This window comes from Phyllobates terribilis, unplaced genomic scaffold, assembly GCF_046119375.1.
Source record: "Phyllobates terribilis strain yellow unplaced genomic scaffold, ASM4611937v1 Scaffold_4__5_contigs__length_816908805, whole genome shotgun sequence".
In the NCBI taxonomy this organism is placed as follows: domain Eukaryota; kingdom Metazoa; phylum Chordata; class Amphibia; order Anura; family Dendrobatidae; genus Phyllobates; species Phyllobates terribilis.
In genome coordinates, this window is record NW_027362764.1 from 157,704,987 (window position 1) to 157,718,447 (window position 13,461).

At 41.7% G+C, this 13,461-nt stretch overlaps 1 protein-coding gene across 4 annotated transcripts in view; it reads right to left on the bottom strand.

The window, feature by feature from the left end:
- HYCC1 (hyccin PI4KA lipid kinase complex subunit 1) overlaps positions 1-13,461 on the bottom strand; it is a 132,026-nt gene that overhangs the window by 83,251 nt on the left and 35,314 nt on the right. The gene's annotated exons all lie outside the window — the stretch shown is intronic.

Here is a 13,461-nt window from a genome sequence, read left to right on the forward strand (position 1 = left end):
GATCCCATGCTGTCCTGTCTGTATACTCTTTTGCTTCCTCCCCTGCCCAGGAGCTGTGGTATGATCAGACCGTGTTCCTGCAGGGTCAGACACCGCCATTACACAGCAGGGGCACATTTATTATCTCAGTACAGGAACATTTTTTTTTCAACACATCCAATTTTGGAATTTATGATTATTCCAAGATCTGTTGATTAAAGTGTACTCTGCTCGTGGGAAAACCACTTTTAGGAATACCTATCCTGAGAAAGGCACTGATGCAGTGAAAATATGTGCAGGCCATTTTATCCATACTAAACTGGATAAAACTATTCAGCCCATCTCCTCATTCAGATAATATTTTGACCCCGCTGGAGTTTCTTAAAACCATGTCGTATTCACCTTTCCCTGGTCCACCAGCAAGTCTTAGACGCTGCTCCTGGTCTCTGAAATTGGCTGCGGCGCTGGCTTCATGTCGACAGCCAAATAGTGAGCTCAGCTTCCAGTGTAGATCGAATGCCCCATTCAGAGCTCACCAATTGGCTGCTACAACGTGACAACAGCGCCGCTGCCAATGTGAGACACTGGGAGCAGCAGCGGAGACTCGCCGATGGACCCGGGGAATGTGCGTTTAGCCCGGTTTAGAATATGTTAAACTGAAGCCACGGCAGATTATCTGAAAGGGGACAACCTGTTCAAATCAACAGTGACATTAGATCTTACTGTCCAACCAGCAGCTGTTAAGGCTGACTGGGATTTAGGGTTTAACTCCAAATTTACCATTCTTTGCAGCATTGTGCCTGTTCGTAGCACATCTTCAGAAGGTGAGCATACTACCTTAAACGTCTGGTGGTTTTGCCATTATTAATTTATTATTTTCTTCTTATATATGAATAAAATTAAAAATAGTCTTAGATCTTCATTTTTTCTGCCTTAAAAGGTGACCCCCCCCCACTGCTTGCAATGCAGATCCAGCTCCTCTAAAGCTATGTGCCCATGGTCAGGCTATAGCAGCGCTTTGGATGCAGCATATTTTCGCTGCGTCCGATCACGCAGGTAAATCCGCATGTGTTCATTGAACATATGCGGAGTTACCGCATCTAATACATTCTATTGGGGAAATTTATGTCGTCTCTGCAACAGAAATTGACATGCTGCGGCTCGTAAAGCCGCGCCGCCAGTGAGTTTAGGCGGCGTCGAATAGAAGCACAGTGGGCATGGGATTTCTATAAATCCCATCCACTGTGCTTCTACTGTACAATGCATTTTGGACACAGCGCAGGTGAGCTATTACGGATCGTGGGCACGCAGCCTAACCAGTGCCTTGCATTTAATACATCTTACTGTTACATTTCCAACACTGGTAGAAGTTTGCTTTCGGCTTGAAGTAGTACACACGTCATTCCATGGCCACATTCTAGAGGCCTTCTTAATACCACAGACGGGTTCCCACATTAGATATATTAGAGGTGTAAACTTGTAAGGATCTGCAACTAAACCACCTGGGTTACAGATTTAATAAAAAAAAAATATCTTTAAAATGAGAACTAAAATCTCATTGGTTACTATAGGCGACTGCTCAAATTTTTATTTTGAACCAGCTTTGATTATTTTCCCTGTGGGATATAAAAGCAGCATTGCTGGAAAATAACCAGAAGAAATGTTAAAGAAAAGAGCCACAAATTTCCCCTTTGTCAATATGATTTTTCAGAACCAAAACACACCTAGCATACTTCTGCATTTTTTCAAATGTGTAGTAAAATACTACAATGGCAAATACTGCAAAAAGTCTTCTATCTTAATCTTAAAAAAAAAAATCACAGCATGCTTTATTCTTCACAATTATGACAATCATTTTTCCTACTTCTGTCTCTTTATGAAACAACCCTTCAGGCTCCACAGAAACAATGAAGAAGTGTTTTCAAATGAATAACCAACATCTACAGATTGGTGTCTGGCAGCAGAAACCTTGGCAAGGCTTTTATGGATTCAGGGCATAATATAGCGGAAAACACAGAACTTAATTAATCAAGCAAACAAAACGGTAATGCAACTTTCACAAGGCAAAAAGGAATGGCTCAAATATATCTTGGGTTATTTTCTTTAAGCAAAGATCAGCAATCTTAATCATCTGCATGTTTAAGGGCAAGGACATGTGTGAAGCCCCCCCCGCTTTTGGTGGGCCCCCACAGAGAGGAGGTAGCCGCAAGCTTAGGAAGCTGAGTCATCGAGGTAAAAGGCCAGGAGATCCAAGGGTCCAACCCTGGCCTCTCCTCGAGTTTTCATGAGGCCAGATGACCGGCTGGTCCCAATCTGGCTTCTCTGTGGGACTCCATGGGTTCCAGGCGAACGAAGGGTCCCACCTGGCAACCCCAAACAACATATCCATGGGGCCAGGTGACTTCGTCCCAACCTGGTCTCCCCAAATGTATGGGTAATAGGAAGGACAATGATCCAGCTCCACAGACTGCAATAGTAAAAACAAATTTCTTTTATTTAGAATTTTTTAAAAATATCCAAATGGCGATAATATAACTCCTGCTGGTAGAAGAACAATACTAGAAAAGAAACACAGGGGCACCAAGGAGGGGTGCGCTACCAGACGCGTTTCGAGCGAAGACTGCTCTTGAACTTGGTATGAATAAGTTATTGGTAAGTTATTCATACCAAGTTCAAGAGCAGTCTTCGCTCGAAACGCATCTGGTAGCGCACCCCTCCTTGGTGCCAGTGTTTCCCTTCTAGTATTGTTCTTCTACCAGCTGGAGTTACATTATCGCCATCTGGATATTTTTTAAAAATTCTAAATAAAAAGACATTTGTTTTTACTATTGGAGTATGTGGAGCTGGATCATCGTCCTTCCTATTACCTGTCTACCGAGCGCAAGCAGCAGCACTGATCATGGATCCAGAAGACACCCAGCTAATTCATGGAGGTGAGCTGTTTTTTTTTTCTTTTCCCTTTCCCCAAATGTATCCATGGGTTCGCTGATGGTCAGTGGAGCAGATCCATATCTTTTCAGTCAGGGCCATATACCCTTAGGTAGGAATCATGTAGAATTCAAATCTGTGTCTCTCTGGATCGAGCCATGCTACCAAGCTACTCTCCTGAAGAATGTGTCTGATCTTGGATTCTCCTTGTAAAGTTTGCCTGCCACAGAGGCCTTGTTCCTTAAATTGTTCACATTTGTTCTTTCAAGTACACAGCTACAGGTCAAGGACTAGGGACCGTATTATTCCACAGGGCTCAGGCCTCATTGTTTGTGCATTTAACCAATTTACATAGTTGGTATAGCCGGGGGGACTCTTTAAATCAACATCTAGCTGGCTTTGTTACTATGCTAATTGCATACTGTACTAAGCATCATTCTTTCACCCAGAGTCACGGTCCTTGACCAGCCACAGAAATACACATACATTCAGAAGCCAACACAAACACAATAGTGTATATCTCTTGGCTTAACAAATCTAAATTTCTGTCTGATTAAGAAGCTGTTTCGTCACAACATGCAAGGAAGTAGACAACAGGGCAGATAAGCAAGGATGTGTAGCCATTACCAATAAGTGGTTTTCATTGACATGTGTCTGTACAATAAAGTGGGTTTCCTGTTCTCTAGTAAATAAAGCTATATAAATGAAATGTTGTACAACTTTCAGTTAGGTCGGTTACATACATCCGTGTTTCGTGGTCCAAATAAAGACCACAATGTACAGACTGGTCATCTCATATAAGGCTATTGAAGTCGGAGACCCGGGTTCAGTGAAATATGGTTGTGTGAAATCAGCCTTAAATACTGTATTGTAAGGGGCAATTCCCATCGTATCAAGTTATCACCAACCCCACACGACTGGTGATCATTTTCAGATTGCTCCGAAAAGTCCTATTGGAATGGAGATTGGGCTCTGTATGTGAGCCAACACGCCATTAAATGTTTATGGTACTGACAAAAGATGGCAGAGTACAATGCTCTGCTACTTTTGGCAGTCCAATAGGCAATAATTAAAGAGGGGGTTCCTTTGGATATTGAAAGGTGCTGTACAGTGAAAACAAGTCATCATCTATCCACTTGATCAGTGGGGGGGGGGGGGTCCAACCACTGGGACCTGCACCGATTGGCAGAATGGGGAATTTTTATCCTTGACCGCGCACTTTTATTCCCATTACAGAATAGAGCGGGAGCGAGGATGATGCCCGACCGTCATTCCATTCATTCTCTATAGGGCCTCTGGAAAAAGCAGAGCACAGTGCTCAGCAGCCCCGTTGGGAATGAATAGGGTGGCAGTTGAGCATGCATACAGGCTACAGCTGCTCCATTGTAATGGTGATAAAAGTACCCCGTGCAGATCCCTGTGATTCGACCTCCACAGATCAACCATCGACTATTCTGAGTTTTCACTGGACAATCCCTTTAATATTTGCAAAGGCTTTCCTTAATTATTGACTGCTAATACTAAGATAATAGTGTTAAGTTGTAAATTTTTTAGGCTTTCAGCGTATTTTGTTCCAAATATAGCATATTCATCTTCGAATATAAAACAATTTGTGATTTGTCATCTTTGACTATGGAATATTGACCCTGCATGCTCTGACGCACATCTGACAGCTTTTGAACTGTACCGAAAAAGCTCCAGTAGTAGGTGTCAAACATTTCCATCACACATTGCCAAAAGGATTGTCCTTTTCTTCTTCTTCAGGCTGCATACTTTATGGTTTTTATTTTTGCCGACTACACTAAATCAACACAGAAGTATTCAGTACAAACCGGTATATTTTGCAATTTCTTTTTCCATGCATATGGGGAAAAGAACATACGCCATTGTGTGCTTCATAAATCTCTCCGGTGACTTCCCTCACAATGGGGGTCATATCTGTGAGATTATGTACAACTCATCTTGACCCAGCTGGAAACCTTACAGATGATTCATGCCGCCCAAGTCATGGACAGCATGAATAAGGTACCGACTCCTTCTATGCAGACATCTATGTTTATGCTTCCGATGCCTGAAGTGGCTAAAAGATGTGACAAGTTGTTTTACTATTACTGTGCATGATGTTCATGCTTTATGTTTTTTTAGTCGGCTTAGTTAGCCGTTTGTACTTACCCAAAAAGGAACTCTGTACAGAGCTGGAGAATATGCTGGCCCTTAAACAAGCACTCCCACTAAGATTTTATTTATTAAAATGTGTGTATATATGCATGTAGTATATTAATATACTCAACTATTGCTGCTCCCTCCAGGATCCAGCACCGTTCTGCTCTGCTTCTCAGTGATGTCACCGCAATCGTGACTAGCTGGCTTACTCTATGCGTAAGCTGGAAGTCTCTTCTACAATGCAAGCCTATGGTGGCTCGTCCTAATGCTCCATAGACTCACATTATACAAGTCACTTCTGGGTTACGCAGAGCGCAGCATGACCTGGAGTTTCTGCAGAGCGGTGATGTCACTGAGAAGTGGAGCAAAACAGCACTGGACACCTGAGAGAGCAGCAGTAGGGGAGTATATTAATACACTCACATTACACTACATACACATTTAATGGATAAAAAATTTTGTGGGAATGTTTCTTTAAAGGGAATGTGTCACTAGGATCAACCCTACTAAATCTTCTATATGGACATGCAGGTCAAAGAAAGCGGAATAAAATGACACCTTAATATCTGCGATCTAATTTCTTATTCCTGGGAAATCTCAGTTTTTCTTATATGTAAATAGGCCGCACGTGGAGGGAAGGGCAGTGCAGCAGAGCTAATTCAACTCTTCTGTACTATGTTGGTTATGATCAGGCACAGCTCTCATGCAGAGCTGACAAGTGCTGCAGCAAATGTTTGTAATGAGTCAAACTTTAGTTTTCATTGTGCTAGCTCTCCTGTACTGTGCTAGCTCTCCTGTACTGTGCTAGCTCTCCTGTACTGTGCTAGCTCTCCTGTACTGTGCATGATTATGACAGCAGACTGTCAGTCATTATATGTCTCACACTGGTAATGCCCCCTTTCATTTAAAATATGCTCTGGAGGTATATCCTCAAGGAGATCTATGTCCGTCCAATAGATCTTAACAGCTCATTTACATATTCGGAAAATTGTGGATTTTTTCTGAAATAAGACATCCGATCACAAATATCAAGGTCCCATTTTATTCAGCTTTCTATGACCTACATGCCCATATAGACTGCTTAGGAGGGATGATCCTACTGACAGATTCCCTTTAAGTACAATTTATTCATTAAGACTAGACAGTAAGTGGACAGAGGCTGTGGCCTTTGGAGAAACAGAAAATGATAAGACACCTTCCAGATTTAATGAAATATAAAACAAGCAAAAAACGCAAAATTAGATTTTACCAGTTAAGGCTTCCAGACCAAGCAAGTATCAGAGGAATCGAGCCCAGCACAGCTATGAAGTCAGGAGCGACTCCCTTCGCACAAGAAGAACGAGCGTCTGATATGATAACATGTGCTGGTAATTATAAGCTGTTTCTCTCCTGCGTAATTTACCTCAGACATAAATCCAAGCAAACAAGCCCACGCTATTAAATAATTTGCTATCGCGGTGAAGGGAAGCTTTGAGTCTATAGCATTTTGACATCTGTTCAACAATTTCTGAGGAGAATCAACAGGCGCACTGTACAGCTGGAGAAAAAGGACATCAAAGGAGGTTCAATTAGGGATATCCACAAGCACACACCTCGTGAAGAATGACAGTCGCAGCTGTATCATTTATTTTCCATTTTGTAAGAAGACTGAAATGTCATGCACCGTGACAAACATGGCAGAACACTGTAGCCCACTATACACCCACTCACCGTATTCATCCCCCTCAGAGTGCTGCCGTGCTGTCACTTCAATTGGAACAATCATTACTTAGTATACGCAGTTAACTTCATGATGAACATATGTAGGATACCGGGGCGCTAATAGGAACAAAGAATTAGAGTACATCTTTCAATTGTAAGGTATGAAATAAGGAGAGAGAAAAAGGTCAATCCTCCCACATTCCCCCCAACAAACAGTGCCATGTCAATGAGCAGACACGTAAAGGAAATAGACCCCATTCACTTAAGGGAACCTGTCAGGTGATACATGCTGCCTACAGTTTGGGAAGAATGTATCAGCCATTGGCTTTACAATCACAGCCAGGTATGTGTCTCTGAAATGCTGCCACATTTTAGAGAAAAATATACTTTTAATAGCGCAGGGGACTAGTCATCCAGGAAGGTCCCTGGCGGCTTCTCCCCACCCACTGACAGTGACAGACAAGCCTCTGCCTATATGAGCATATAGACTAGTGTTTCCAAATCCTGTCCTCAAGGCCGCCAACACATTATGTTTTCAGGATTTCTTTGGGATTGCACAGGTGAGAGAACCTGTGGCAATTTCTGATACCTTAATAATTCCATCACCGGTGCAATACTAGGGAAATCCTGAAAACATGACGAATTGGGGGCCCTGAGGACAGGAGTTTGGGAAACGCTGGTATAGACAAACGGGTTTGTCAGACAAACATACATGGCTGTGATAGTACAGCCAGTGCCTGATGCATGGGACCCACAGTTTTGGCAACATGTATCAAGTGACAGGTTCCCTTTAAAAAAATCTCAACAGCAAAACCACACCCTGCCAAAGGAAAAGGGCGGAGCTGCTTCTTAAAGCAGTTGTACCAAGTTTGGAAGTTCTCATTTCTGCAGCTCCATGTGAAGAGAGCAGTGGTTGATTATTGACTCCTCCTACTCCAGTCACTCTATGGGACCACTGGAGATAGCTGGACGCAACGTTCAGCTGGTCTTTGGGACTCCCATTAAGAATTAATGGAACAGGAGTTTGCATAACAGACCGGAGATGTGCATAATCGACCATGGCTCCATTCACATGGGGATCTTCAGAGCCTTGGTCCTCAGGATCAGTGGAGGTCCAAGCAGTCAGAACCCCAGCTATTGGAAAGTCATCCCCTATACCATGGACAACTTCTAAACTTGGGACCCCGTTATCCAATTTTACAAATCCCTGGACATTTTTAAATTAGATATTGGGTCAAATTTCCAACAACAAAGCTGACCATATACAGTAGATAGCCGTCAGCCGACCTTGGCAGACGGATTTTTCTCTCAAACTCCCCATCTACAGTACTGCTCAGCTAGACTTAGCTCCTGGGTTTTCTATAAGAGCTGCTGTCAGAATTATCTGGCAGCAACTTATCTCAGAGGCAAACAAAGGATCGGGTGAATGAATTCCACATCTAATTTGTATGGGTTGTAATGCCCATTTAGACTAACCAATATTTTGGAAAGAGTGTTTGATGATTATCAGCCTGAGTAAGTCCGATGGCAATCATCTGGTGAAAGAGCAAAATGCTTGTTGGTAGGGCAATTGGATCATTCATGGTGGCATTAAAATCACAAGTTATTGGCAGCACAAGTTGTGTGTAAACAGGACATATGCTGCCAATAAAAACAGTCTTCTATGTGCACAGAACAATCGTATTAGCAATCGTTCTGCGACTATAGAATTCTTGTCGGCCTGTCTAAACTTGTATATAAAACCACCGGATATTGACTAAACAGCTGCAGCTATAAACATCACTGTCACAGATTCCTAGTAGTTGAATACCAAAGTGATGAAGAAGAACAGGTAAAGCAGCAGTAAAGCAAACACCTAAGGGTATGTGCACACGGTCAGGAATGGCTGCGGATTGAACGCAGCGCACTTGCCCTGTGTGCAATCCAAAGCGGCCAGATGTAGAGCATAGTGGATGGGATTTCAAGGAATCCCATGTCCACTATGCGTCTAAGTGCTCCTGCGGCTCGTCTTCATAGACTGTAGCATGTCAATTTCTCTTGCGGAGACGCTAGTCTACAGTGCAATGTATAGGATGCGGTGAATCTGCATGGTTCAATGAACACACGTGGATTCTCCTGCGTGCAGCGCTTTGGATGCAGCATAAAGTATCCTGCGTTCAAAGCGCTGCCAGAAAGGATTGTGTGCACATACTCTAAGGGGCTCGTGCATAAAAACTGGTACATGCATTGATGGACACAATTTGCTAATGAACATCAGTTCTTTCAACTTCATGGATTTTCTATTTGTGAGTGTGATTTAGCACACCCATGCACGTAATCCATAAATTGCATGTAACATTTTCTACAAAGGGACAGGTTTCAGCCATGCAGTGAACGAGCTACGGTACATCATAACCAGCTTTGTTCTGAAGGAAGAAATACTGCATGACGAATCAGGATGTCAATGATATAAACACTATTTACCATATACCAAATCAGCATTATACTCTGGAAGGTCGGTCTGAACAAAATGTCCATACATAACTGCAATTATTGCTGGGGTACTTATTTGATAGAATACTAGGTTAGTAGTAATATGTAGGCCATGTCCTATACAACAAATCAACTGTGATGAAGACATGGAAGCAAGAAAGTAAGTTCTTCTTGCTCTTCAGTCTGGTAATTAGTTCATCCTAACTGCTAATGCAAACTCAGCTTCCTCCCCTTTAGTCAGATGTTGATCATCCAGCATACTCTGGTGCATTGGGTCTACATACACAGCTACCCCCAAAAAAATCTTGTTTTCTAATCGTTGTCCCTCTCCCCAATGCTATATGCAAGAAAACATCCTCTTTGGGACAGGCAAAACATCAGGTTCTACCACTCTTAAAGAGGTTGTCGCCTACTTTTTCAATGATGACCTATCCTTAGGTCATCAATGTCTGGTCGGCCGGGGTCTGACACCCGGCACCTCCCCCGATCAGCTGTTATCGGTGCAGCAGGACATACTCACTTTCGGAGCTGGCCATCTTCTGATAGTGGCCGGGGCTTCTGCACATCCGCAGTACTCAAATCAATATAAGGCAAATGTCTAGTATCCTGCGACAAGTGACTGTAGACTGTGACCTGACAACCCCTTTAAGGTACACTTACACTGCATGATTATCGTGTGCGGGTGCTGCAGTGAAAAAAGACAGCCTACGTACACCGAATGATCTAGAACAGATCGTGCGGCGTGCAGCGGCAACACGGTCTGCCTGAGTAAGTAGACTATTAAGTGACAAGTTGCCGATTCCTGCTCAATTAGTGCAGATGGTCACAGCTTGTGTAAACGAACCTTTAGATTGATATGTTTAACCCCTTAGTGACCAACAGACGTCTTTTTACTGACCTGTGATATAAGAGACTAGCGTTCCCCAACAGATGACAATCCTGTAACTGTCAACTGTAAACTATAGCTGACAACTTGCTGCATCAGCCACCATCAGTGTTGGCACTGACCGTGGACATTTAACCCCTTAGATTCTGCCGTCAATAGTGACTACAGAATCTAAATAGTTAACAGTGTGGGGGCTCCCTCTTTAACCTCATCGGCACCCTGAGATCTTGATTGTGTGGTCCTGATATTGGCCATGACAGGTAACGGCCAAATAACGGCCTTAGAGTCTGCCGGCTATAGCAGCCTGTTCAGAAGTTATCAAAATTTAGGTGGTAAAAATAAACTTTTTCATTCTTTTCATGCCACTTTCCATTATTTCCTGAAAAGAACCAGAAGGGTTAATGAACTACCTGAAAGCAATTTTAAATACGTTGAGGGGTGCAGTTTTTAAAACCGGATGATTTTGGGTGGTTTCCAACATATAGGACCCCCAAAGTGACTTCAAAACTGAACTGGCCCCTATAAAAATACTTTTTTTAAATTTCCTTGAAAAAAAATGAAAAATACTGCTACATTTTTAAACCTTCTAAAATGTTAACAAAATAAAACACTTTACAAATGGTGCTGATGTAAAACAGACATGAGGGAAATGTTATCTAGTAATGTTTTTGTGTGGTATGACTATTGGGATTAAAGGGATAGTCATTCAAAGTTTGAAAATTGCAATTTTGTCAAATTTCTGATATTTTCATAAACACAAAAACATATCAACCTAAATGTACCATTATTATAAAGTATCATGCGTCACAAAAAAAACAATCTCAAAATCAAATGGGATTTGATGAAGCATACCAGATTACATAATGTGACACTGGTCAGATTTAAAAAAAAATTGGTCCGGTCACTAAGGGATTAATCTGTATAAAAAGACAATGGGTTGGTCACTACTGTGATGGCTTGAGTATATATGACACGTAAGGATTTTCGCTATAATAGTCCAGTAATGCAATATAGAAGAAAAGGCAGCACGAACCATAAGTGTCTTGGCATCTTTATTGAATAAAAAAAAAGCAGCTCACATTAGGGGACGACGCTGGTGCATGTAGGTGATGGGCGTTCAGCGCCGCTGTGCCCTTTGTCAGGCCAGAAAAAGTGCACAAAAGCTCAAAACAGCCGTCACCTACATACATTAGTGTTCTGTAACATGCGAGCTGCTATTTTTTATTCAATAAGGATGCCAGGAAACTTCTGGTTAGTGCTGCTTTTGCCTCTAAGTGCATAAATATATTTTATGTTCTAACAATGCAAAACTTTTCTAAATTACTATGAGAGTTAATCATACTATATTAATAACAGATTATATATTCATTTATTTTTTATAATAAACAGAGGGAACATTTCTATTGACTCTGGCTCCACCCAAAACTAACTCCACAATGTGTAACCTTACCCATGAAAAAAAAAAAAAAAGATATAATTTATTTTCACGTTTTAATTGCGATGTGCAATCTTCATTGTGGCTTAACAACAATATTGTTGTTTGTAATATGGCGGTGTGCATCTTTTCTATATACCTGTTCCTTATTTTTGTTGCAATTAAGCTTTTTAACCACACTTTTTGTTATTAGATGGTGGTGCAATGCGAAAATGTCCATCAAATGTAAATGTGACAACACACAGTCATGCACTGATGACTTCTGGTCTATTGTATCACATCAGATGTGTCCCTAGTTGACACCTCTGTTGGAGAATGTTCTGACATTAAAATAAGCAGGTATTTGCTTATGTGTGAAGGATCAACACTGATGCAAAAAGACTGAAGGAACAGCCAAGGAGAAATTCGGCTTGTAGAAAATGTTTAGAAAACGTCACACATCTGCCAAACGCTGGAAAGTTTGTGGAATTGTTTAAAGTCCAGAAAATATTACTTCATACTTTGCTATTCCTAACACAAGTTTATATCATTAGTTCTTTTGGCTTAAAGTGGTATTTCCACCTTAGACCCGGCTCTAACAAAACCTATTTAATAAATAGCAGGCTTGCAATAGTCACAAGAGGCTGAAACCCTACGTGCAAGCCCAGGTTGGGAGCTTCTGGTCTCATGTGCCACCCCTTACACTGTATGTAATCATGGGGAATGTTGGAACCAATTAGTACAGAATTGCTTTGATGCCCACTTTGCACATGTATATATATATGTATATATCCTTAGGGAGCAGAAAGATAACCACATTCATCTCTAAATAGATGAAAGGAGAAATAATATTGTGTCGAAAGATATTCAGATTTATGCATTTCTAAAAAGGGCTCATACACATTTATGGGTTCATACTTTACCTCTTTGTGCTCAGATTTTATAGTGTTTTTCCCATTTTATGAAAGATCCTGTGCTCTCTGGTGACACAAAAGGGCTCATACAGATTGAGAATATGGCCCCATACAGAAAAAGAAAAATTGCATTTCATCATAGACCTCATTTACATCTTTGCTTTTTTTTTTGCAGCTACATTCAGCATATACAGTATGTTGGAAAAAGCGCAGCATGCTCATTAAACAAAGGTTGTGATGGGAAAAAATAAACACCACAAGAAGAAAGAACTGACATTTTTCCATTGAGAAAGCAAAGCTCACTAATTGGCCAGAACCCCCTTCCCACACTAATTCTACTGTTCAGATCTCTTTTATAATACAAAAAAAAGAAAAAATCAACCATCCTTGGCAAATTGCTTTTTAAGCAAGCACACACATTTACAAGTAAAAAAAGGAAAAAGCCTTCATTCAAATAAAATGTAAATGTTTGACAGCGCTGATGCCATGTTATCTTTGAGAATGCAAAGACAATTTTTCACTATTTTTTAAAGGGAACCTGTCATGTCCTGTGTAGTATCTAAATTGCATCACTAACAATGCAATGGAGGCAATGTGCATCACTAACATGCTTTTTTCATAAAAATTGGCGCAAATATGTGTAAAAAGCAATTTATATACTTCTATCATACCTGCTCGTTTAGTCATAGGGGTGTGATTCATCGCATTTAGTCAGGGTTTGTGCCGCCCACGGCATTTGAATTCTGCTCCCGGCTTGCGCTGAAGTCACTATTCCGTGCTTGCGCAGCATGTCATGGCCAGCCGCACTTCTAGCTCTGGGAGCCGCACTCGCGCTTTGACGAGCGGCTCCGGCTGCACACAGCTTCACTGCGCACGTGCGGGAAGCCGCTCATCACAATACATGCACGGCTCCCAGACCAAGAAGCGCGGCTGGCCATGACATACTGCGCCAGCACAGAATAGTGACATCAGGGCAAGCCGGGAGCAGAATTCAAATGGCATGG